This window comes from Vulpes lagopus, chromosome 11 (genome assembly GCF_018345385.1).
Source record: "Vulpes lagopus strain Blue_001 chromosome 11, ASM1834538v1, whole genome shotgun sequence".
NCBI classification, from domain to species: Eukaryota; Metazoa; Chordata; class Mammalia; order Carnivora; family Canidae; genus Vulpes; species Vulpes lagopus.
The window spans coordinates 107,846,908-107,872,466 of NC_054834.1; positions in this window are offsets into that span (position 1 = coordinate 107,846,908).

Below are 25,559 nucleotides of genomic sequence, written 5' to 3' on the forward strand. Positions count from 1 at the left end.
ATTTATGCAGATACTCCCCCTTCAAATAGGCTGACCATGCCTTCCCACTCAAAGTGTGAGCTATGCATATTAACTTTCCTGCCATGACTACAGTATGGGAAATGGGTACAGAAAGGAGTAATTCAACAACGAAGAAAACACCAGCTCAGCCAGGTGGTAAAGATGAACATTAACAGTAATAAATCCTGTTGTTAATAGGTACTGTTCATCTGATGTGATGAAAACAGTACTGCACTTCTACAGTATTCTTCAAAACCTAAAACCCCAGTCTAAAACCAGAAAACAGGGATCCTTGGGTGGCTCAGCGGTTTAGCGCCTGCCTTTGGCCCAGAGCGAGATCCTGGAGTCCCGGGATCGAGTCCCGCGTCGGGCTCCCAGCATGGAGCCTGCTTCTCCCTCCTCCTGTGTCTCTGCCTCTCTCTCTCTGTGTCTATCATGAATAAATAAATAAATCTTTAAAAAAATAAAAATAAAAAAAAAATAAAACCAGAAAACACCAGATAAATCCAAATAGAGGGGCATTATTAAAACTGTCAATACCATCAAAACAAAGAATGTCTGAGAAAACAGCATAGAGAAGAAAATCCTAAAGAGACTTGACAATTGAATATAAGGTATCCTTGATGGAGTCCTGGGACAGGAAAAGGACATTAGGTAAAAACTAAGGACATGTGAATTAAGTATGGACTTTAGGTAATGATATTGGTTCACTAACTATAACAGATGTACCATACTAATATAAAGGATGTTAATAATCAGGAAATTGTGTATGAGTATATACGGATTCCGTACCATCTTCAGTGTTTCTCTACATCTGAAACTGTTCAGAGACACCCGAGCATCTGCCTTTGGCTCAGGTCATGATCCCAGGGTCCTGGGAGGAGCCCCACATCAAGTTCCCTACTTGGTGGGGAGTCGGCTTCTCCCTCTCCCTGCCCCTGCATGAGCTCTCTCTCGCTCTCTTTCTCTCTCCAATAAATAAATAAAATCTTTAAAAATAAATAAATCTAAAATTGTTCCAAAACACAGTATCTATTAAAAATTAAAACAAAAAAAACAGTATATGGGACATAGACTGGCATGCAAAGAAATATGAAAAACTGAAAAATGTGCCTTTAAAATAACTCGGATGTCACCATTCCATACGTAGATCAATGCTGGGACATGATAAATAGTTGCCTTTTCAGCTCTGCAAGGCTTCATATTTTAAGAGAAATACGCAGGTCCTTATATCACATTCAGTTCCTGAGCTACTCTTCTGCTCATAATACCAAGGAAAAAACAACCAACAATTATTGATCGGCCCCGTCTACTCCATCTTTTCTGACCCCTAGAGCAGTGGTTTTGTTCTTCACCATGGACAATTTTGTTCTTGGAAGTGTACTTTTTTTAAGATTTTATTTATTTATTTATTTATTTATTTATTTATTTATTTATTTATTATTCATTCATTCATTCATTCATTCATTCATGAAAGCCACACACAGAGAGAGAGAGAGAGGCTCAGAGACACAGGCAGAGGGAGAAGCAGGCTCCATGCAGGGACCCCAAGGTGGGGCTCGATCCCTGGACTCCAGGATCACACCCTGGGCCGAAGGCAGGTGCTAAACCTCTGAGCCACCCAGGGATCCCCCTCTGAAGCGTATTTGACAGTGTCTGGAGACATCTTTGGCTCTCACATCCAGAAGAGGCTACTAGCAGCTGGTGGGGAGAGGCCACGTTTGCTGCCAAACATCTTGTGATGAAAATGACGAACACCTGACCAAAAAAAAAAAAAAAAAAAAAAAAGAATTATACCTCCCTAAATGTCAATATCCCTGAGATAGAGACCCTAACCTAGATTTACAGGTCTGCCCCCCCAACTTAATTCAGATCAGAGTATTAATCAAAGTGTAAATGAAATATCCAATATATTTTACTAAATATTTGCCATTACATAACACAGATCAGCAATTCTCCAGTCCTCGTGTCACCAAATAAATGAATGTCACATTTTAGGGTTTTGTTAGCGGAGCACTCCTATTTCAGGACCGAATTCAGCATCATTCTGGGTGTGCTAGATTATGCTGAAATAATAAAGATCCACACATCATTTTTTTTAAGTTTTACTCTTCATTATAGAACATGTCCATTTGTACGAGTTAGAGACCCTTCACAACTCAGGACAGAGCTGCCAAGAGCCCTAGAGTGTAGACCTCCACTGCATATGGTAGCAGGAAGAACGGAAAGAGCTGAAAATCCTCTACCAATTATAAAATACTGCAGCGCAAATTCGCTTCTCTCACAGATGATTTGGGGAGAACCAGCCCTGTGGCACCCACACCACTGTTAGAGAAGCAGAGCCCTATGACCGTATCATGGGTCGGGAGGTAGATCATGACCTCATAGGATTAACAGATATGATTTTCCATGGTTATTAGCAGGATCAACTAAATATTCTGTTTTATGAATATAATATTATGCTAATATGCTTTTAAGTATTGCCATATACCCTTCAGATCACTACTTCTGTGTCGTGTTACTTGGTGAAGTGGACTAACATCACCCCAAGAGTTATGCCCCAGGCTGAGGCATTTACAATGCTTCCACTTTTTGTTGGTTTGCATGATGTTTGGATCTGTCAGAATCAGCCGGATTATTCTGCAGTGACAATGTCCCAGGGTCAGTAAGTTAATGCAACGAGAGCTTATTTCTTCTCCTACTACATTGTCAACAGAGTTAGGCTGTGAGCTGTGCTCTACACCTCTCTCCCTCCAGGACTCAGGCTGATGGAGCAAAATCGGCCTGGAATATCTGAAATACTGCTGGTTGCCATTTAAATGAGAGAGAGAGAAAATTGGAAGATAAATAAAATTTCAAGACCAAAAATGATGCACATCAGTTCTGTTCACGGCTGACTAATCTAACCATTTGACTCTATGACCATGTCACCCAGGAGAGGGAAAACTGTAGATATTTGGTAAACAGACATAACTACCAAAATGCTGAGACTTTGGCATTCACCAACACTTTTTCTAGCACATTTTTCAATTCAACATGGAAATAAATATTTGAAACCACCGAAAGAATTTGAGCTACAGTAACAAGGGGAAAATCAGGTATATTTGTCAGCCGTGGTGGCATAATAAATCACGCCAAAAGTTACCAGCTTAAAACAACAAAAGTATATTATCTCACATAGTTTTCTAAGGATCAAGAATATGAGCATGACTTCACTGAGTGTTTCTGAAGCAGAATCTTCAATGAAATTGTATTCAAGCTGCCAGATGGACGTACAGTATCTGAAAATATGATTAGGGCTGGACAATCTATTCCAAGCTCACTCATGTGGCTGAGACAGGAGACTCGGTTCTTTCCTATAGGGTGTTGCAGAGGGTTGATCTCCCTAGGGCTGATCGTGACTTTGGCTTCCCCCAGAACTAGTGATAGTCAAGAGAACCAAAGAGTACCCAAGATAGAAGCTATACTCTCCGGTATACATACATCTCAGAAATGACATATCATTTTCCTAATTCTATTGATTACAAAAACAAACCATTGTAAAATGTGGGTGAAAGAGGGAGATTACAAAGGTATGAATGCCAGAAGGTGGAATTAATGAGGGAGCCATCTTGGAAGCTGTCCTCTATGGTCCACCATTTGGTTTTCAATGACTTAGATCCCTTCCATGTGCAAAATACACAAATACCTCTCATGACACCCAAATATCTCAACCCATGACCCATAACAATGAGCTAATAGTCTAGGATCTCATCATCCAAATCCTATCCAAGTGTGAAGACAGAGATATCTGTCTCACACACACACTCAACATACCATGTTGAGACAGGCAAAGAATAAATACTGTGGACACTCCTTCTCCAAGGAAAATAACTGGCACACAATGGTTATTAGTGCAGACCGATTCTGAAATCCATCCAAGCAAATACTGGAAGTTACTTGATTAAAACTCAGTCCTACTCCTGCCTGGAAATGACTTTCCGTGTCTCCTGGCTCTGTTCACGAGGTTCTCACTTCTACATTCCAATCACCCTTTCTATCACATAAAAGGTAGCATATGTTTTTATCTTAGTTTTTATAAACCCGGTCCCTGTTTGTAGAAGTTCAAAGGTCCAAAAGTCTCTTTTCATTTGATACTTCCTTTTTCAAGCCATGCTACCAACGTTTCAATCCTTTCAAGTCAACCTAGCAGTATTTCCGCTAACATAATTCATTAAAAATATTGTGATCTTCTGTGAATGTTATTGTATTTCACCCCACAAAAGCCAAGCACACAAATCTATTTGAGATAAGCCCTTCTCTTCTTTGGGCTTTTGCTGAGAGGACTAAGGAACAACAACTTGCAGCTGAAGAAGCCCTATTTTACGATTGAGAGAATCTGAGGCATACCCTTAATCATTTACAGTATCTATAAGGTAGATCTCAAAAAATGATTTTACAATCATACCTTAAGCTTCACCTTTAGATCATGCTTTCCTAAGAGTTCCCTGATTTGCTCTTTTCTTGGAAGTCATTCCTTAATTTTAGCTTTCTTTGCCATCTGAAAAAGCTATAATCTTCAAAATCAGCAAGCCCCAGCCTTTATTATTATTATTATTATTATTTAATGGTCTTCCCATTAGCTTATCCCATTTTTGCAGTTTACTATAATCAGCAAGAAAAAAAATGGGGCATCTTCAACCTTGTATTTATAAATTTCTTTAACTATATCACCCAGTTAATTTGGGCACAATGTCTAATTTGCAATTTACTACAGGCAATAGGGTTGAAAAACCTTGCCACCACATAACAAGAATCCCCTTTCTCCCAATCTCCAGTAATATTTTTCTCACTTTAAAATCTTGCCAGCAAGCTCCTCAGAATTCAGAATTTTATTTTAAACAGTGTATTCAAGGCAGAGTCCAGAATTCCATAAATAGTATGTTCAAGGTATTTCATCATCTAACTTACCGTATTATCCAAATCCTTATAGCTTTTCCCAGTTCCACTCACTGTCTGATTCCAAATCACTCCCACATAATAGGTTTTTGTTGTCAGTACTCAAAATTACCTTCAAACTTAGTAGATCAAAATAACAAATACTTACTACCTTATATAGTATCTGAGATGCAAAATTGAGAGCGTGCTGTTCTGGGTTGCCCTGGCTCCACTTGTCTTACAAGATTGTGGCCAAGCTGTTAGCTATGGATACGATCTCTAAAAACATGACTGGTCCTAAAGGATCCATTCCAAGCACACTCTCGTGTTTGTGGGCAAGAAGCTACAGTCCTTACTGGGCGGGTCATTCCATAAGGCTGTCTGTGAGCTAGCTTCCCCTAGAACAAGCGCAGAGAGAGCGAGAAAGAAGAAAGTATTTTTATAACCTAATATTTTTATAACCTATTCTTGAAGTGGCATACCACCACATTTTTGTATTCTGTGGGTCACACACACACACACGTTAAAAAAAAAAAAAAACAGGAACAATTGGGCAGGGACAACACAAGTAACGTAATGACAAAAGTTGGAATCATGGAGGCCGTCTTTGGAGGCCATCTCAGCAAGATGTGTGAGTCCCCATGAAGACCATAATAGACTTTGTTGTAAGAAGAAATAATTCACTTTTATTTTTTTTTTCTTCAATACAAAGCAAAGTCATTAGTTGAGAATGAATAAACCAAGATAGTAACTAGAGTTTTGTGGCAAGGTGTGACTACATGAGAGACTCTTGGGGAATGCAAATAAAGTAAAATAAGAATATCTGGTAGGATCGCCACTGTCACTTATTCTTAGCAATAAATTTAAAGTGCATGATGTGTTTTTCCTCTAATAATGTTCTGTTGCTTGTTGGTAGTCTCAGTGTAAGTGAACTATTGAGTTTAAACAAGGTGGGATTTTGCTACAAAATTACTGTAAATAAAAAGAATTTTTTTAAAGTTGTAGGAAACCAAAAGTGTTTGACAAGAAACTATGAAATGTAATCAAGGAATATTTGTGATGGGTAAATGTGGGGGAGTAGCAAAAGTGAACTACTTGAAAGAAAGTATGTTTGTTTTCAGGATTGTATTAATGCTTTTTCAAAGAAAAAATTGTTGATATGTGAGTTATTAACACATATTTGCTATTATGCTGTGAGGAATTATTTTGAGAAATTGTTTTCTTAACTAAGAAAAAATAAATTTATTTTTTTTATTTTTTTTTTTTTTAGAAAAAATAAATTTAAATAAAAATTTATTTTAAGAGATATGACAAACAAGGGACTAGGTCTCAAAATAATTGTCACACAAAATTGGTACCTGCATACCTTGTGCTGTGTATGCATCCTGAGCACAAATGTCTACATTCACCTCGTCGTGGAACTGGTAGATCAGAACCAATAAGCATCTCATTATTACCATTTAATCTACTGCTTATGAATACATCACAAATTCAAAATTAGTTACTTAATTTTCCTTATGTCTATGTTTGACATTAACAAATGTTTGTGTATTGGGAACAAAAAATTATTACTAAGGTTATACATTTGGGTATAATGAAATTCCAGCCCACCATTTAGTAAATTAAGTAGTCTAACCAAGCTTGAGAAGATCTCAGAGAAAAAATAGATTTTCATATTACCATATTTCATGTATGAATGAAGAAGAGGCTCTCACTTGTCCTCATACTGAAGGAAATTATTTCTTCTTAATTGACTTCACAAGGACAAATAATTTTAGCCAATAACTTAAATTCTAAAAGTGATTCAGCAGAAGAAAAAGAATCCTATTTAATCCTACCTTTTTTAGAGATAATTTTTTGTAAGCTATTCAGGTGAGAATAGCATGCTTTAGTCTCTCATTTGTTAAATATTTCAACAGGAAAGTAATATATTACTTTAGTTACCTAGAGGAAAAACAGTGCTGGTTTCTAAATTATTCTCTTTCCTTCTAAAAAAATATTGACATTTTTTAAATTATAAAAACCATTCAGTAATGAAGGAAGAAGTTGTATCAGTAAAATATCTATTTTTAATATTCTATTTTCTGTTTTCTAAATCTCTTCTATTTTAAAAAAATAAGAAAAACGATTCTTTTAGATTCTTGTATTTATCACATAAATTGTGTGAGTAGCATATTAGTTACATAATTGTTATAACTGGAGGGACGATCCTGGCTAGGCCTGTTCTTTATTCAGACTTATTTTTGTGTGGTTATGGGAGAACTTATGACTAAGTGGTTCATTTCCTGCTTTTCTTCTTTTTTAATGTCATCATTTAATATTATAAATTTCCCTTTAAATATCTTTCTATCTATACCACAAAAACTATCTTTATTATCATTCAGTCCTATTTCTAATTTTCATCGTGATTAATTATTTGGCACATGCATTATAAAGAAATATCTATTTACCCTTCCAACCCTGGGGGATTTTCCGTTATATTTTTATTATTTAGTTGTAGTTTAATTGCATTGTGGCCAGAAAATTCATTTCAATTTTGGGAGGATTTTTTAGGTTCTAATACATAGTCAATTTTCAATTTTTAAATGTTATATGTTTGTTTAGAAAGAATCTGTTTTCTCCAGTTCTAGGATAAGGTGATAAAGATAGACAGATGCTAGACAGGTAGACACATGGATACATGTAAATCCATGGATGATAGTTCAATGTGGATACGGATGTAGAGACAGATACAGAAGTATAGAAATAGGTGTGTGCATAATATACAAACACTGGATTGTTTTCAAAGTGTTCTTAATATTTTCTATATCTTTACAGAGTTTGATTCTGAATATGTTCATATACTTCTTCTGAAAAGTTGTTTATTCTATTTAATTATGTCAACTTTTGCTTTACATATTTTCAGGCTCTATACTAAAGTGAACTACTTTAAGATTGTTATGTATTGCTGGAAAGTTGAATCTTTCATAAACAGACTGCATTTTTAAAAAAATTTCTAGCAGTACTTTTTTTTTTCAAAAGGTCTATAGGTGAACAAACTTCTTTTAAGTTAGTCTTTTCCTTGTATTTTTTCCCATGCCTTCATTTTCAACTTTCCTCTGTGTATGTTATACTTCCAAAATGATTTTGATGAATTGTGCAAAATCGCAGCTTTTTCCTCATCGGATTTGGCTATTTTTATCATTTACTTGGAGGATTGGTCCATTTATATCGAGTGTTGATGGATATATTTGAATACATTTCTTAAACTGTATTTTTTGCTTTTTATTTAATCTACTCTGTACATGGTTTTTGGGGGGTTTGTCCAATCTACTTGGTACATCTTTTTTCCCCTCTCCTGACTTTTTTTACATTACATAATTGTTTTTCTTTTCTCTGTATCTATGTTTTCCCTCCTTGCTTTATGTGAGATTCTCTTCTATAGCCTCCTTATCACCCCTGGCCCTAGAGAATGACTCATTAAACTTATGGCTTTGTTTCCAGGTCCCTGAGTAAGTGGCTCATTAAAACCAAGGGGCGAGGCCATCAAAAATAGACACTCAGAAGACTGATGTCAGATTTAGAGATTTTTTATTTAGAATCATCAGATTATCTTGTATAGTTAATATCATTACATTACGTGACTTGGGCAGCAGGAAGAAATACAACCCAGACTCCATGAAATAAATTTATGTCCTTAGGGAAAACATAAGTCCTTATAATTTTACTTTAATACCATGTTTGTTTTTTGCAACTCATTCATATACATTATTTGCAACGTGCATACAGTCTCCATAAGTGCCAGCTTACACTTTGTGCTTCTTTCTCCGATTTAATGCTTCCTTGTTGAATTGTGTAATGTCCTAGCAAGAGAAACCTTTCTAGATATTTCAAGCAAGAGAGATATATTGCAGGGAATTGGACAAGGGACTAGAGGAACAAAAGGAAAAAGGAAAGAAAAAAAAAACACATGAAGGAATGGAGAGCAAAGTGGGGAAAAAAGAGATCTAGATGCTGCTTCCTCCTTCAGGCTGGAAGCAATGAGCTTGCACGTGTCACTGAAATGCCAGAGGTGATGCCTTTGCTCCTGCTGCATTTAAAACCAGACTGCTGTCAATTGAGAAGCGTTCAGTCTTTTTGATGCTATTGGAATTACCCCTAATCCTGAGGGAACACAGACCCTGCTGCGACTACTGCTGGCAATCACTGATAGAAGCAAAATATAAATAGCTTTTGCCTTCTTTCTGCCTTTCAACCTTTCATCCAACTGTCTCACTGGCACAAGCCAATCAGAAGTCAGGTGATAAGCAGCTCTGGAAAGTGTGATTTGCAGGCTTCTAGCTCCAAGCAGAAGCGAGTGTAGATGTGCCCATGTGAAGCGGTAAGCCAACAAACACTAGATGCTACTGCCTACCCCTTTCACAATTCAGCATCCATCATGTTTCTCTAGTTTCTCAGTGTTTGTGGCATACACTGAACCCTAATCACCAATGTGTTAGTATTTGGAGGTGGGACCTTTAGTAGGAGATTAGGTCACCAGAGCAGAGCCCACATGAACGGAATCAGTACCCTTATAAAAGAGCTCCCTTGTGGTTCCCACCATGTGAGGACACAGCAAAAAGGGGGTCTCCCCCTTTTGAGACACCAAAACTTCCTGTGCCTTGATCCTGGACTTCCCAGCCTCCAGAGCCATGAGAAATAAATTTCTGTTGTTTATAGGCCTGCTGGTATCCTGTTACAGCAGCCCAAATGAATTAAGACACTAAATTTAAATTTAGTAAATTTAAATATTTAAATTTACCTAAACAACAATAAGAATAGTATTATTTTCTACCTAGCAAGATGCAACTATAGATCATACAAATGGAGATAAGTTCATCCTTCCCCCACAAAGGGGAAACAAATTCTCATTAGCAATTATATCCAAGTCAAGTCTGGGTGGTGTTAATTCCTTTTTTGCTCCACCTGTATATTCTAGAATTTTAAATTTATCTACCAACAATGCACTTCATATAAAATGTTAGCAAAATAGGATAATAGTTAACATAGTCAAATATGCAAATAAACAAACACATACAATCCTTTTTTTAATATTTGTCGTGAGATCATACTTGATATTTATAATTTCCATAAGATACTATAGGTTTATTTGTTTTTTAACCTGAAAAAATATCTTATATGGCTAAGGATCTTTTCTGATGGAGTGTCCCAATCCTCATTAAGTCAGTAATGGTCCTATTTTATTGTGTTGCTTTATTCTTCTCTGACCTCTTAAAAAATTATTTTAACTTTTAAAAAAGATTTTATGTATGTATGTATGTATGTATTTATAGTGCATGAGTCGGGGGACGGGCTGAGGGAGATGGAGAGAGATTCTCAAGCAGATTCTGCACTGAGTGCAGAGCCCAGTGCAGGGCTGGATCCCATTACCCTGAGATCATGACCCAAGCCGAAATTAAGAGTCAGACACCCATCTGACTGAGCCACCCATGTACCCCTTAACCTTTTATTGAAGCAAAATATATATAAACAAAAATACTTATATAAGAAATGTTCAAATCAAATTACTTTTCACAAATTGAGCATGCCTATGTAATCAACACTCAGATAAAAATCAACAATAGTGGGGCACCTGGGGGGCTCAGTGGTTGAGTGTCTGCCTTCAGCTCAGGGCGTGATCCCCAAGTCCTGAGATTGAGTCTCACACCGGGCTCCCTGCAGGGAACCTGCTTCTCCCTCTGCCTTTCTCTCTGTGTCTCTCATGAATAAATAAATACAATCTTTAAAAAAAAAATTTATAATTTTTTTTTCAATTTCATAAAATTGAGGGTATGGGGTGTGCCTGTGTGGGTCAATCTGATAAGTGTCTGCCTTTGGCTCAGATCACAATCCCAGGGTCCTGGGATGGAGCCCTACATCAGGCCCCCTGCTCAGCAGGGAGTCTGCTCCTCCCTCTCCCTCTGCCCTTCACCCAGGCTCATCCCCCCCACCCTAGTTCTCCCTTCTTCAAATAAATAAATAAAATATTTTTAAAAATAAAGAAATTAAGGATGAATTTTACTTTGGAATGGCAATGTGAGAGGTTCAATGGACACATTACCTATCAAAATAAACATAACTGGTGGAAAATACTTTTCCTTTTAAATATGAAGTTTCCAGAAATTGTCCCAATGGTATATTACAAATAACAAAAGTACTTAAAAAATTTATTAGAATTCAGTGAAAATAATGAAGTCTATGATACTTACTTCCTCCATCTCCTCTCAGTTCTGCACGATGGAAGCTCCATTCAAGATGCCTACAGACAAGAACACAAGGATACCTAATGCTCCCGCTCTCAGGTGTGGGTTACAGTATCTTTCTAGAAGATCAACTTGCCAGGATTTCTCATCTCTCAGCTATGAGTTGCAGAAACTAAATCCCAAGTGATTGTGGCCAAGATGTCAGAGGCCCTCTTGTTCCACCCACTCATAGGGTGGAGGATCAACGTCATGCGTGAGATGCTAGGAAAACTGGACCCCATCCTACCCTCACCCTCCTCATTCATAAGGTAAAGATTCCATGCCAGGAGACACAAGCTGAGGAGAACAGAGGCTATGACCTTTGTCCAGCATTCTCCCCTTAAACAGGACCGTCACTCAGAGAAAAGTAGGTTTCTGTCCCAGCGCCAGACCCAGAGCCATGGCCCAGATATTTGGCCACAGGAGAGAGATGTCTTAAGAACAGAGCTGTAATGTTCTCCCCAAAGCAATTGACTTTATCTGAAATAGTGTGGCAAACCTCAAAGATAATGGGACTTTTTAAAAAACTAAAGTTTGGTGGTAAGTTATTAAGAGGAGGCTAGTGGTTTCACACAAGTAATAAGTTAAACTGTAGTTTATCAGAGAAAACTAGGTATGTAGACAACTAAGAAGAGCTGTGAGGACAGTGAACCTCAAACATTGGTCTCCAAAACATAGCATAGACTGAATTGAATTAGGTCAAATTTACGGAGCAATTTACACTCCAGGGCATTGTCAATAACAATAGGGTAATTGGTGGAATCCGAAAGCAGGGGGGGGTGGGAATCTGGAAAGAAGCTATTCAAAGAAAGCCCCCAGGAAGAACAATCAGAGGAAATGTGCGCATGCCCAGGGCTGCTCCTCTGAGGAATAACATCCTAGGCTCCACACTGCAGCAGAAAGAAAGGTCACTAAAATAGTCCAGCTAATCACTAAACAAATAAGCAAGCAAACAACAACACACCTCAAGGAGAGGGGAGGGGAAGTGATATTCAGAGCTGTTCCAATACGTTATCTAGACGTACAGTTTTCAACAAAACAAATTACAACCCATGGAAATGAATAGTAATGTGTGACTCGGAAGAGCACCAAAACAATCTTGAAAAAGAAGAACAAGCTTGACAACTCATACATTCTGTTTTCAAAACTTACTACAGGGTTACGGTAAGCAAGGCTTTGTGGTATTGCAGAAAAACTGACATACAGGTTGATGGAACTGAGAGAGACCAGAAACAAAAACTCTCACATTTATGGTCAAATGATTACAAGAAGGATGCCAAAAAAACAAAAACAAAAACAAAAAGACAAACAAACAAAACAAAACAAACAAAAAACACAAGAAGCATGCCTAGACCATTCAGTAGGTACAGAACATGCTTTCCATCAAGTGAATCCTTGACAATTGGATGTCCACATGGAAAAGAACGAAGATGGTTCCTTATCTCACTCCACATACAAAAGTTAAAATGGATTAGAGACCTAAACAGAAGTGCTAAAAATATAAAAATATTCTTCCTTCATGGAAGAAAACATATAGCAGTAAATATGTATGACTTTGAATCTAGCAATGATATTACAATCTTACATGTGACCCAAAAAAGGAAAGCTAACCAAAAAACAAATAGGCAAATAGGACTTTATCAAAATTTTAAAGTCTTGCACTTTATGGCATATATAGATAACCCACTGGAGGTAGAAAATATTTGCTCTACTGAAACCTAAAAAAAGGGCCTATAAAATGAAAAGAAAATTAAGAACGTGAAAAGTGTAAAAAGCATCTGAAAGGAAATAATTTTTTCAGGGAAGTACAACATAGGTTAATTTGAAATCTGTACATATAAATGACAAGGTTTCTATTATGCTTCAGTAGAGAGAACTAGAAAAAGGAAAAAAAATGCAGAAGGCTTTGACAAAAATGTGTTGTCTTAAAATAAAACCTTTTAATTTTAACCAATCTTATTGTGACATTTTGATATCAAGGGAAATTTTTTTCAGCCACAGGAACCCAAGATACGTATCAGAGTGATAAAAAGCTTGGCTTTAGTGTTCTCAGTATGCCAAGAAAATTGGAAACATGTCAAAGTTAAGGACATTGGAGGATATCCAATGAGAAAAATAAAGCAAACTTTTCTCTGATTGTTTTAAAAAAATAAAAGGGGCATCATATCTTTGCAGTTAGAAATGTTCTGTTTTTTTAAAAACTGATATGAGTGCATAATCTCATGAAGCAGTCAAAACTATAAATTATGTCCTGTGAAAATACTGTTTAAAATGGCAATTTGGATATGTAATAGGGAATTAATATGTGCTATGCAGAAATATTGCTGAACTGAAGATATTGTTATATATAGACCCGTTGATAACTGACGTACCAATGAGAAAATTTTGGCAAAATAATGTGTGTTTAAATTCCCTGCATGTAACTCCTCCATCGAAAGGAGGGTTCAAGGGGCACCTGGGTGGCTCAGCGATTAAGAGTCTGCTTTCGGCTCAGGTCATGACCCTGGAGTCCCAGGATCGAGTCCCACATCAGGCTCCCAGCATGGAGCCTGCTTCTCCCTCTGCCTGTGTCTCTGCCTCTCTCTCTCTCTCTGTGTGTTTCTCATGAATGAATAAATAAAATCTTAAAAAAAAAAAAAAAAGGAGGGTTCAATTCTAGGGTTGATTTGGTAATAAATCATAAGTTCTTATATCTATCTAACCTATGTTTTATTGACTCTCCTGGTTTATAGAAAGTAGCCACAGATTCAGCTCACTTTTCTAACCACAATGTGTCTACTTTGTGGAATTTCCAGTGATTGATATTTTTTTTTATTCTAGCCTCAATTCATAAATTATAACACACTAATAAATTAAAGCCATTTAATAAAGGAAATCATTCCAAATAGAAAGGATAGTAGGTTGAATATTGCAAAGGAAATGAAAAGGGTAAGAAACTAAAATATTGCTTAAATATTAAAAACTAAGATTTCACATCTACAGATGTAATTATACCACAATGTGGCTCTAATATATAATATATTCTAGAAATTACATAACTACTTGGAATGTCATATGGCTTCCTGTTAACTCTAGTATCAGAGGGTGGACCAAGGTGGTCCACTCACACACAGTGAAACAGGTGTAAGACTCACATGGCTTCTTTTCTCTCTTTTAAGTGATGTATTTTTACATGTGATAAAGTTTCCTGTTCCATTACAGTTTCATGATACCAAGAGTGACAATTGTATTTAGCAAACTTTATCATATGCTCATGCCTTTCACCTTGTAAAAAATCAAGTGGGTAAAGAATATGCTTTATTCTGTGGTCCATTTCCAATATCAACTCACCAGAAAAGTTATTCCATCATACATTGCGATAAATAATTTCACTGTATTCAATGTTTTGGGATAGAATTTATTGACTTTCCCAAACTACAATAACCTAAAATGTTTCTTAGATACATATAAGGGGAAAACTGTCTATAAGAAAGAGGATTTTTTTTTGAAAGATTTTATTTATTTATTCATGAGAGACACAGAGAGAGGCAGAGACATTTTTTGTTATACTATTATAATCCAATTGCTACCATGTTCCATGCCTACAGTAAAACTATTGACCTTTGATATATGTTTATATTAACTGCACTCACCTTTGATTATTTTTTTCCTACTTTATGCTCTGCACACAAATATTTTCATAAAATAAATTGGGAAAAATTTGTTAACATACCACATTTCAATGACATTAGCAAGGAAGTCATTTGGTTGATTACAAATTGTCAATAACAATTTTCTTCTCTGATTCAAAAATGTAAATACCAAGAATGTTGCTATATATGGTTAAGAAAGCTGTTGAAAAATTATTTATACGGATTTATTTGGATTTACTTTAAAAATAGAATCAAATAAACATTTCATCAATTATTTTGTAGAGTTTTGCAACTCTAAAAAGCAAATACTGCTTTTTTAATTTTTGTGCAGATGGTGAGCCATCATGCGTATCTAAAAATCAAAACTAGTGACAGATACAAGGTCTCAACTTCCCATTCCTCAAAGACCATTGTAGGATGCTATATTCCTGATAGAATTCTAAGGTCAGGTAACCAAGGGATAAAAGTGGCCTAAATATTACTTGGAAAATTTGTGCTTTCCATTCTTGGTAATGTTGGTCTAGAGGTCTTGGTTCCCAGAAAGATATTATTCACACCACAGGAAATAGGAAAATTCTCATTAAGTGTGGCTGTTGATAGATTACTTCAGGTCCTTTGTGCCAAGAGAATAACAAGCAAGGAAATGAGTTACCATATTAGATGAATTAACCTTGATTAACAATGGGAGATGAGAATGCTGTTATATACTGGAAACAGGAAAGAATACATTTATATATATAAATGTAATAAATATAAAGTAATATACATATTACTTTGCATTAAGTATAATTGTGGGTTTTGGATTGGGCCACGTGTATATTTTATCATACTTAAATAAACACCCATGTATTCCAATTTCTTAAATGTAATAGCATATTATTGGCACTTCTGGAGATGATTGATCATCTTATCATTACTAAATAAACTTAACTTGCTCAATGTTTATTATTCTTCCGTGTATTTCTTTTTTTTTTTTTTTCATTTTTGTAGATTTCAAAAAATTAGCTCAGTTTCTGGTTTTCTTATACAGTACTATCTTTCATGGGCCTTGGTATTCACAAAAAGGATTTGGAAATGTTCCTTTTTTTAATATTCTTTCTTCCTTTTTCTCTTTTTTTGGTTTTTGAATGATCCTTTGAAAATGTCTTGAGATATAGTATTTCAGAAATAGCTTTTCCCTATTTTTTTCTTTTTCCATTTTTTCATATGGGAAGTGCACTGTTTGGATTTTATATGTCTTTCGGTACATGCATTTTATATTATCCTAAAAATTCATCCATTCCAACCAGATTTTCAAAATAATTTGCATAATTTTGAGTAAAGTGAGCTTACTTTTATTAATATAAGCATTTAAGGCTACAGATTTATATTTAAGCATTACTTAACTGTTCTCCTTATATTTCAATATGGAATGCTTACATTGATTTAATCAAGGTCCTTTACAGCAACATGTTTGATTTCTTCTGTGACTTAAAAGTCATAGGCCTTTTTTAAACATATTTCATTTCAGATTGGTAGGAATTTTTTCTAGGCAAACTAAGTAAGAACAAGAAAAACATTAGACTTCAAAGAAGTTGTAGCACCTGGGCTGTGGACACAACATGCAAACATTATAGCTGTATTTGGAGATGGAGTTTCTAAGGAAGACTTAAGGTTAAATGAAGTCAAAAGGTCCAGCCTTGATCTAATAGAAGTAGTGACGTTGCAAGAAGCCATACCACAGAGCTCTCCCTCTTTCTTTACAAAAGCCCACAAAAAAGAAACCCTGTGAGCACACAGTAAGTTGGGGGTTGCCTATATGCTCGAAGGCACTTTGGAATGAAATCTACTGGTAAGGAACCTTGATATTGGACTTTGCCGTCTCCAGAACTATTAATTAAATTATTAAATAGAAATTTAATAAATTTATTAAATAGAAATAATTGTCTATTGTTTAAGCAACCCAGTCTATGGCACTTTGTTACAGCAGCCCAAGTAGACTAATAGAGTCCTTTATTGGATACAGGGATGTAAGAAGAGGATGTGGGATATCAGGGAGAAGAGAATACATAAAAAGGATAGACTTTTGATAGAGGAGGACTTTTGATAGAATGATTAAATAATGAATCCAGGGATCCCTGGGTGGCGCAGCGGTTTGGCGCCTGCCTTTGGCCCAGGGCGCGATCCTGGAGACCCGGGATCGAATCCCACATCAGGCTCCCGGTGCATGGAGCCTGCTTCTCCCTCCGCCTGTGTCTCTGCCTCTCTCTCTCTCTCTGTGACTATCATAAATAAATAAAAAATTAAAAAAAAATAATGAATCCATTATCAACACCAAAAACATCCAAATAATAATAAATTTATTTTTTATTGGTGTTCAATTTGCCAACATACAGAATAACACCCAGTGTTCATCCCATCAAGTGCCCCCCCTCAGTGCCCGTCACCCATTCACCCCCACCCCCCCCCTTCCTTTCCACCACCCCTAGTTCATTTCCCAGAGTTAGGAGTCTTCATGTTTTGCCTCTCTTTCTGATATTTCCTACAAAAAAAAAAAAATACATATATATATATATATATATATATATAGCCAAATCGAACTCCAATTAAAAATATACCAAAAAAAAAAAAAAGAACTTTTGAAAACCTTTGTTTACAGAGCAAGGAGAATGCAGCCAGTAGATGGAATAAGGCTGCTAATCACTGATCTTGATATAAAGAGATTAGCCTGAGTTATCTAGATGTGATTAGTGTAATCACAATGGTCTTCTAAATGTGAAAGAGGGAGGACAAAGAACTAGAATCTGAGAGACATTTTCAGACTCTGTGCTGTGGGCTTTGAAGATGGAAAATGTCCATGAGACAAAAAAGGCAGGTAGCCATGGGAAAGTGAAATAGGAAAGGGAATGAATTCCCCTCTGGAGTGTCCAGAAGGATCGAAGCCTGGCAGACTCTTAATTATAGCCCAATGAGACCCATTTTGGACTTCTGACCTTCTAGAAACATAGGATAAATCTATGTTTTAAGCCACTGATGTGGTCATTTGTTACAGCAGGAATTGAATACAGACATTTGTTCAGAAAAGTATTTTTTGTAGGAATGGAGTTTGAGCCTTTCAACTCATTCAGTCAACTTCCCTTGGGTAAAGGCATTTGGTATTGAAATCCCACCTAAAATGGAAGGAGAAAATCAGTTTCAGCTTGGAGATAATCTGCCCCTTTAGCTGGACAGTGATTTCCCACTGCAGAAATGCAAATGTGGTCATGATTCTGAGGCCTTTGAGGATTTGAGATTAAAAAAAAAAAAAACAATTTCTTATTGAAATTAAGGTCACCCATTCTAAAAAAAAAAAAAAAAAAAAAAAAAAAAAAAAAAAAAAAAAAAAACCAACTAAACTGAGGAGAAAACATGAAGACACAGTTCTCCAAGAACAAACAAATGGCCAATAAACACACAAAAAGGTGCTCAACATCACTAATAATGAGAGAAATGCAAATCAAAACCTCAATGAGATAGATATCACCTCAGACTCATCAGAATGGCTACAATCAAAAACACAAGAAACAATTATTCTTCCGTGTATTTTATACAGTACTATTATTGGGCAATTATTGGCAACTATGAGGAGAAAAACGAACCATTGTGCAGTGTTGGTGGGAATGCAGACTAGTGCAGCCAATCTGGAAAACAGTCTGGAGTTTCCTCAAGAAATTAAAAATAGAATTTCCATATGATCCAGTATTCCACAACTTGGTATTTACTCAAAGAATAAAAAACACTAAATGAAAGATACATGTACTCCTATGTTTATAGTAGCATTATTAACAATAGCCAAAATATGGAAGCAACCCAAGTGTCCATCAATAGATGAGTGGATAAAGATGTGGGGGTTACACACACACACACACACACACACACACACTCACACACACACACGAATATTACTTAGCCATAAAAAATAATGAAATCTTGCCATTTGCAACAACACGGATGTATCTAGAGTGTATAATCCTAAGTGAAATAAATCAGTCAGAGAAAGACAAGCACCATATGATTTCATTCATATGTAAAATTTAAGAAACAACACAAATGAACAAAGAGGGAAAAAAAGCAAACCAATAAACAGATTCTTAGCTCTAGAGAGTAAACTAATAGTTACTGGAGGGGAGGTGGTTGGAGGAGGGGTGAAATAGATGAAGGGAATTAAGAGTACACTTACCATGATGAGCACTGAGTAATTCATAGGATTGTTGAATCACTATATGGTATACCTGAAACTAATATGACACTATATGTTAATTATACTGGAATTTTAAAAAATAAATTAAGTTTTAAAAATAATGAATTCACTAAAGAAATTGAAAATTTATTTGCTCTTGAAAGTGTTCTATATCAATGTAAAACATGATGTATATATATACATATATGTTAATGGGATACATATGTCCATTTATTAAATTAGTTAGAATGAAAATCTATGTATTTATATTCGTATGATTTTATTTAAAATAGCAATAGGATATATATCATTAATTTAAAAATTCTAGTTTGAAAAATTATTATCTTTGAAGGAGCAGATAAGATGGTGGAATATTAGAAGGACCCTGAGCTTGCCTCTTCCCTCAAACACAGCTAAATAAATATCAAATTGTTCTCAATACCCAAGAACCCAATCTGAGGACTGATAGGACAAACTACACAGGCTCAGGGAAAGAAGGTCACATCGTGGAAGGTAGGAGATGCAGAACATGATTTGGGCATGGATGCTGCAGGAGGGAAGGAGCCCTGGTCATAGAGAAAGGCGAGAGAGATGTGGGGGAGGAGAGGAGAGTGCACAAGGAAAAGCACTCTTGTGGAGGAGGGCAGATAGCCCACAAGCAGAGGATGGTTCTGAGGATCCCCTGGAACACACTGGGAGACACAGTTTCCCCTTCTGGAGCACATCTGGGAAAGGTGGCATTGCCTCTCTGGGGATACAAAAGCCAACGTGCACGATTACTCTCCTCTACCCCACAACGTAGGTGCAGAGACACTGTTGAGGGTGGCTAACTTGGACACTGTCTCTGAACAAGAAGATCCAACAATTGTAAGTACTTATGCCAACTTGATAGCACCCAAATATATAAAACAATAACAAACATAAAATAATTCATTGATGATAATACAATAATAGTAGAGGACTTTCACACCTCATTCACAGGAATGGACAAATCATTTAAGCAGGAAATCAAGAAGGAAACAATGGCTTTGTGAATAACACGCCGGACCAGATGGACTTAACAGATATACTCAGAACATTTTACCCTAGAGCAGAATACACATTCTGGGGTTTTGTTTGTTTGTTTGTATGTTTGTTTTTACACATTCTGTTTGAGTGCACATGGGACATTCTCCAGAATTGATCATACACTGGGTCACAAATAAGGTCTCAGGAAGTACAAAACAACTGAGATCTTCCCATATTTTCTGACTACAACGTTTATAAAACTTGAAGTTAACCATAAGAAAAAATTTAGAAAGACCACAAATAATGGAGGTTAAAGAATAGGCTACTAAAGAATGAATGGGTCAACCTGGAAATTAAAGAAGAAAGAAAAATACATGGGAACAAATGAAAATGAAAAGACAATGGTCCAAAGCCTTTGGGATGCAGCAAAAGTGGTTCTAAGAGGGAAGTATAGGGCAACACAGGCCTACCTCAAGAAGCAAGAAAAGTGTCAATACGCAATCTAACTTTACACCTAGAAAAAGAACAACAAATTAAGCCTAAAACCAGCAGAAGAAAGGAAATAATAAAGATTAGAAAGGAAATACATGATATAGAAACAAACAACAAAACAGTAGAACATATCAATGAAACCATGAGATAGTTCTTGAAAGAATTAATAAAATTGACAAACCGCTACTCAGAGTTATCAAAAAGAAAAGAAAAAGGACTCAAATAATTGAAATCACAAATGAGAGAGGAGAGGTCACAACCAACACCACAGTAATACAATTATAAGAGAGTATTTATTATAAATAATTATATGCCAACAAATTGGGCAATCTGGACAAAATGGATACATTTCTAGAAACATATAATCTACCAAAACTTAAACAGGAAGAAACAGCTAACTTGAACAGACTGATAATCAGCAAAGAAACTGAATTGGTGATCAAAAATCTCCCAATAAACAAAAGTCCAGACCCAGATAGCTTCTTAGGAGAATTCCACCAAACATTTACAGAAGCATTAATACCTATTCTTCTCAAAAAAAATAAAAATAAAAAATATATAAAAAAATAAAAAAAAAACATTCTTCTCAAACTATTCCAAAAAATAAAAAAGGAAGGAAAACTTCCAAAGTCATTCTAGGAGGCCAGTGTTACCTCAATTCCAAACCAGACAAAGATCCCATTGAAAAAGGTCATTACAGGTGGGATGCCTGGGTGGCTTAGTAGGTTAAGTGATCTTGATCTCAACTCAGGTCTTGATCTCAGGGTTGGGAGTTCAACCCCTATGTTGAAAAAAGAGAAGAGAGAAAAAGAGATAATTACAGGCCAATACCCAAAGATACTGATTTGGAGGGATACATGCACCCCAATGTTTCTAGCAGCATTATCAATAATAGCCAAGTTATGGAAAGAGCCCAAATGCCCATTGACAGATGAACGGATAAAGAAGAGGTGGTCTACATAAACAATGGAATATTTCTCAGCCATAAAAAAAAAAAAAATGAAAACTTGCCATTTGCAATGACATGGATGGAGCCAGAGAGTATTATGCTAAGTGAAATAACTCAGATAATAAATAAATAAATAAATAAATAAATAAATAAATAAATAAATAAGAGAGAGAGAGAGAGAAAGAAAGAAAGAAAGAAAGAAAGAAAGAAAGAAAGAAAGAAGAAGAAGAAGAAGAAGAAGAAGAAGAAGAAGAAGAAGAAGAAGAAGAAGAAGAAGAAGAAGAAGAAGAAGGAAGGAAGGAAGGAAGAAAAGAAAGAAAGAAGAAAGAAACTCAGATAAAGACAAGTACCACAGGGTTTCACTCATGTGTGGAATTTAAGAAGCAAAACAGATGAACAGAGGAGAAAAAGAGAGAGAGAGAGAGAGAGAGAGAGAAAGGTAAACCATTGAGCAGACTCATAGAGAACAAGCAGGGCTGCTGGAGGGGAGGTGGGCAGGGGGGTGGGATAAATGTGTGATGGGGATCAAGGAGGCCACTTGTGATGGTGTTAGACGTAAGTGATGAAACACTAAAATCTACTCCTAAAACTAATATTATACTGACTGTTAACCAACTGGAATCTAAATAAGAACTCAAAACTCAAAAAAAAAAAAAAAACAGAAAAAATATATCATCTTTGTAAAGTACTCTTTAAAAGTACTTTTGAAGTATTTTATTTCTGATGCCTGTTACCTTACGTGGTCGATAATGCCTCCACGAACCCCTGAATATCATCACGAGCCTGTGTAAGTCCATATCCTCACGCCACTAATATAGCTGCTGTTGCTTTGAGTGTGATGAGTGGATTTGCTTGAACCATTTACTAGGATAAAATCCTAGATATTCCTACCAAATAAACAGCAGAAAATAAATATAACCATAAGTCAAATCTGTGTTACACACACTTACAATGTGTGTCCATAGTAAACTACACTAATATAGCGGGATGAATCACCCGACTACAGGGGAAGATGGTTGTTTCCACACCCATGAGATGGAGCCTCTTAGACGCGTTACAAAAACTCTTTAATCCTCACACTCACTCAACACACCGTCTAGGTAGGTAACGCCCATCCATCCAAACAGAAAATCAACAGAGGGAGAGTGTGAAGGCCCTTGGAGGCAGGTATACACACGCACGTGCACACACAAAGGGAGACACAAAGGGAGACAAAGGGAGAAAGAGAAAGAAGGAGATAGGAAGGGGGGGAGACAAAAGGGAAAAGAAAGGAGGAGTAGGTTTTTATGTGCATCATAAGTTCTTCAGCTTTTCTAATACCTCCTTCCATTCTTATTTGTCTCCTGGTGACGTAGTGTCACACACACACACACACACACACACACACACACACACACAAATCCTTCACTCCAAGTGAGAGCTAAGCAGTAGAGGTTCATGTGTTAGATCGTTCAAGGGAGCCTGGGAAAGACATGACGCCCTTTCAGTCTAGTCAGTTATTACTTCAAATCCAATAGAAGTGATACCTGAAACTGAATCTCAGCAATCAGGCCATATTGGAAGACCGTTCTGGAACGCACCAAAGATAGATTTTTTTTTAATTTGGCAATATTGCTTGTCACGAGGTCTTCAGTCATTACACATGATATTTGTCAGTTTCTACCCCCCGGGAAAAGCTTTCCACTACAGGTAAAATTATTTTAACGTCACGTAAAGTACTTAGGGCTCTATCTTAGATTGTCCACTCTTGGCAACAGGGAATCGGTACATATAATCAACAAAATGAGAAACAGACGGTGACAAGGTGCAATCAATAACTTCTTAAGACTCCAGGCATCAGTGCCCAGGGGCACTGACGAGGGTTATTGTCCTTCAGGATCCTTAGAGCTTATGGCCCTGAGCTCAGCCCTGGGGAAAGAGCACCTACGTACTTAATGCTGCACATAAAAACCCACCCCTCTTTTCTTTTCCCTTTCGTCTCCCCCCCTTCCTATCTCCTCTTTTCTCTCTCTCCCTTTGTCTCTTTTTCTCCAAAATAGGAGCCTGTGGGTACACGCGCACACACACACACACACACACACACACACACACACACACCACTGTCCCTATCTGTTCTCCACTGACAGTAAAATAAAGGAGGATAAGATTAGTGTACTCCTACAAAGAGAACTCAGCCTCTCAAAACCCCAAATCCTCCCTTCTCAACATCTGCTTTCACTACTTCTTCCGTCAATCTATAATTGAACATAATTTTCTAAACATCATCAAGAATTAAACAGAATATTTTAAGCATCTTGTAAAGCAGAGACCATATGTATCCTGTTTAATTTTGTATTTCCAGCCCAGCGGGACACCTGTCGTGAGCCTGCAAAATGTTTGCTGTGTAAGCAGACTATCCGGTGATCCTGAGCCCCAGCCACAACTTTACGGGGACCCTTGTAGATTGGTCTGCCCGGCTCCCTGACATCACCTGGATGGGGGCAGTAACAGTTGTGCAATCTGGCCCCAGGCTAAGAGTTGGAACCAGCGTCCAACTCACCAAATGAACCCTCCTCTGAGTCACTTATTTTTGGAACTAAGAGATTCAAGAATCAATCTACTTTCCTGAAAGGAGAAAAAGTAAACCTAAAAGCTGGGAAACAAACAGTGGCTGCTTGCCTGTGAGGATAGAAGTGAATGGAGCTGATGTGCAGAAAGCAGACTGCAAGAGAAGCCCCCTGTGGAGCCCCTTCCCGCTCCCAGGCCCAGGCTCTGGTCCAACCCCAAATCCTCACTCGGTTCTGTGAGAGACGTCTGTATCCTTAAAATAAGCTCCCCTTTTATAAGATAACTCCAAAGGAGTTTTCTTTTCTTTTTTTTTTTTATGACCTAAAGAGTCTTAATTAATTCAGTCCCACTATCATCGGTGAAGTCTTTTCAAAATAAAAATGACAGGACCCACCCCAAGAGATTCAGACTCAGCTTGAGACTCAGTGGGAATGGATGGGGATGCTGGCCTCTCTCACTGTATTTTTAAAAGCTTCACAGATCATTTTGATGCGCAGCGAGGGTTGAAAACCCCTGAACTACACTACGTGTTATAGGAAAATGCAAAGGAAGAAGAGGACAGCAGCCCAGTACTGCAGGGATTTGGGGTCTCCCTAATTACGTTGGGCATGGATATGTAAATAATACTTAGGCATGCTTTCCAAGGAATGTATCAAATGTATGAATTCTGTTTAAAACTAGTGGATGAATAGGGAGAGGAACAGGACATTGGAATTACTGCAGACCGTTTCCTTTGGAAAAGTGCATTTATCTCAGTCAAAGGTATTTTTTAGCTCTATTAGAAAACTTTAACCTCTTAATAATACAAAAAGCAATGGTCATTTACGTTAAAATGACATAATTTGGCATTAAATGAAAGGTTCAAGATGTTCAAATCATGCAAATAAATTGTAAATTAGGACTAGCTTCTTGAAACTTTAAGACCGTAAAACTGAAGTTTTTATTTGATTTATTGCCAGATGAACTCATCCTATGTAAATTCTGTATATCTGCTCCAAGTCATCTTCTCTGAATTACACGCCATTCGTCATCCTGACATTACTAAAATAGCATAAACTCCTATTAATAAAGATAACGCATTTTAAATGTCACTGCTGATATTCCCTTTATATCACCATGTATGCGAAGAGGGGAATCCTAAAAACGAGCAACGTGTAAATAACGTATGGGCCAACATACAAGTTGATCCCAGAGAAAAAACATAAATGTGTAATAATTTTTTCCTTGAAAACAACATATTTATTTCTCATAACAGCTCTCCTGATATGAAGAAATACAGAGTTGGTGTTTACAAACCTAGAATCATACGGCGCTCTCCACACCTAAGCCACCCTCTTCCACTTATGCCTCTATTTAAGCATTCATTTATATTCTGTAGAACAAAAAACCCGCACATCCCTCTGGTTGGTAAGAAAATGCGACCTTCTAGCTTTCCCCCCATAACACCTTGTGACGCTGGCTACCGATAGCATTCGTCACGCTTTTGTGGCTGTTCAATATTTTTGTTGAAATGTTATGATCAAAGCGTTTTCCCTTCCAAACAGATGTCATTGCTA